The sequence below is a fragment of the Pollicipes pollicipes genome, unplaced genomic scaffold (genome assembly GCF_011947565.3).
Source record: "Pollicipes pollicipes isolate AB1234 unplaced genomic scaffold, Ppol_2.1 Scaffold_3447;HRSCAF=4054_pilon_pilon_pilon, whole genome shotgun sequence".
NCBI lineage: Eukaryota > Metazoa > Arthropoda > Thecostraca > Pollicipedomorpha > Pollicipedidae > Pollicipes > Pollicipes pollicipes.
In genome coordinates this window covers 19,871,833-19,873,880 of record NW_023596297.1, presented here as the reverse complement: position 1 = coordinate 19,873,880, position 2,048 = coordinate 19,871,833, and the positions used below count along the sequence as shown (strand labels likewise).

At 50.8% G+C, this 2,048-nt stretch overlaps 1 long non-coding RNA gene across 1 annotated transcript; it reads left to right on the top strand.

Moving 5' to 3' along the window:
* The first annotated feature begins 349 nt into the window (after positions 1–349).
* LOC119091229 (uncharacterized) lies at positions 350–1,782 on the top strand. The gene is made up of 3 exons (XR_005093383.1): positions 350–360; positions 808–914; positions 1,696–1,782. It is a non-coding gene; the product is annotated as an uncharacterized LOC119091229 (long non-coding RNA).
* The last annotated feature ends 266 nt before the right edge of the window (positions 1,783–2,048 follow it).

Sequence of the window (2,048 nt, the reverse complement as noted above, 5' to 3'; positions counted from 1 at the left end):
GTGTGTGTGTCCATGAGCTGTGCAACGGCTCTCTGCAAGTTCGACAAAATTTGGTGGGTGTCATTTCCGGCTAAATATTGCCTGAATATGTTCGTGTAATTTAGTCGATGTAAATCAGGTGACCGTAGCGAATTCATTAAACGTAGGTTGTATTTAATGACGTCACGCCAACGTGGGGCACCTTTGCGTACTTTTGCAGAGCCTGTGAAGTTCAGTACACGCCAGGGGAGGCGTACCGGTACAGTACAGGCCAACACTGCCAGCACAGTGCTGGGAGTGAGCAGGCAAGAGCACCACACTGACACTGGAATGTGACGTTGTGCTTCACGTCAATCACGCCCTTGGAGCAATGCAATCAAGGTGAGAGTTTAGTCCTTTGGCCACGTTTCGCGTGCGAAGAGCCTTCAATGAAAGATTTATATGCATGAGTAGCGTTTCATGCAATCATAATATGGCGAGCAATGTGGATTGCTCAGGTATTGACATTCCAGCCCATTGCGCGCAAAACGCTTTTTCCCTCCTCAACATTGTGCGCTAAACGTACCAACCGACAATGGATGGTATGCAAAAGCGCAGCCAAAGGAGGGACCCGGGGACTGCGATGCCTTGATTTAAGTCGATACTGATTTGGCATCCGCTGTCGGCACCGCTACACAGAAATATTGCAGTTCTAGCACGCTGTTGGTACCGCGGCACAGCAATCCTTCAGCTCTAGTTGGCATTTAGCGTCAGACGCAAGCTCGATATGTCGTTCATAAAGTGCCGGAGCTAGTCGCTGATGCCGATTCTTCTCCCCTCTGTCCGCAGATAGAGAACGTTGTGCTCCACACGGTGGCGGTCGACCAGGGCTCGCTGACGGACAAGGACATCGAGAGCGACAGCTTCACGTCACCTCTACAGACATATCAGCTCAGGTGAAAAAGCATGCTCACACCGCCTCTGCAGAAGTATCGGCTCAGGTGAAATAGCACACTCACACTGCATCTGCAGACGAATCAGCCCAGGAGAAATAGCACACTCACACTGCCTCTGCGGACGTATCAGCTCAGGTGAAAAAGCACGCTCACACTGCCTCTGCAGACGTTTCAGCACAGGTGAAATAGCACAATCACACTGCCTTTGCAGGCGTATCAGCTCAGGTGAAATAGCACACTCACATCGTGTTTGCAGACGTACCAGCACAGGTGAAATAGCATACTCACATCGCCTCTGCAGACGTATCAGCTCGGGTGAAATAGCACACTCACACTGCCTCGGCAGACGTATCAGCTCAGGTGAAATAGCACACTCACACTGCCTCTGCAGACGTATCAGCACAGGTGAAATAGCACACTCACACTGTCTTTGCAGCCGTATCAGCTCAGGTGAAATAGCACACTCACATCGTCTCTGCAGACGTATCAGCTCAGGTGCAAAAGCCCGGAACGAAAAAGTACTAGCCATGTGTGGCACGCCATGACGTACCGCCAAAATATGGCGTTTTATGACTGCTAATACCGTCAATGACCTACCATAGATTTTAGAAGGTTGCATTCAGTTCGTTTCTTCTCTATGCTGTCGTAAAGGGTATACGAGACCTGCTGCTATGGGACAGCCTTGTTGTGGCTATGTCCATGCCACCATCAGCGATGATCAAACCGAACTGGCATGACAAGCCGTGCTACGACGTCCGGTGATAACGTCCTGCATCCCCAGGTACGGATTCCAAGACGGCATCGTGGACTCGGTCTGCCCCGAGAGCGGGGACCCGACGTGGTCCGTCAACGTGAAAAAGGGCATCGTGGTCGGCCCTGCAGAACTCGAATGGACAGGCTTGATCTCAACTATGACGAAGTAGAGGTAAGTTCGGGATCCTTCCCCGGTAAAAAAAAAACACCTTAGAACGAGGCCCAGGTTTTGGAAGTCATACGTATGTGTACTTTGCAAAAATACAATCACTAAAAGATGTCGACGATGTTTCAGCATTGCTCGCGGCTAGCTAAGAGATAAAACATTCTCGAGCTCGGCTGGTGAATGCGTACTGCGCAGCGCTTTGAAGCGCACCCTGG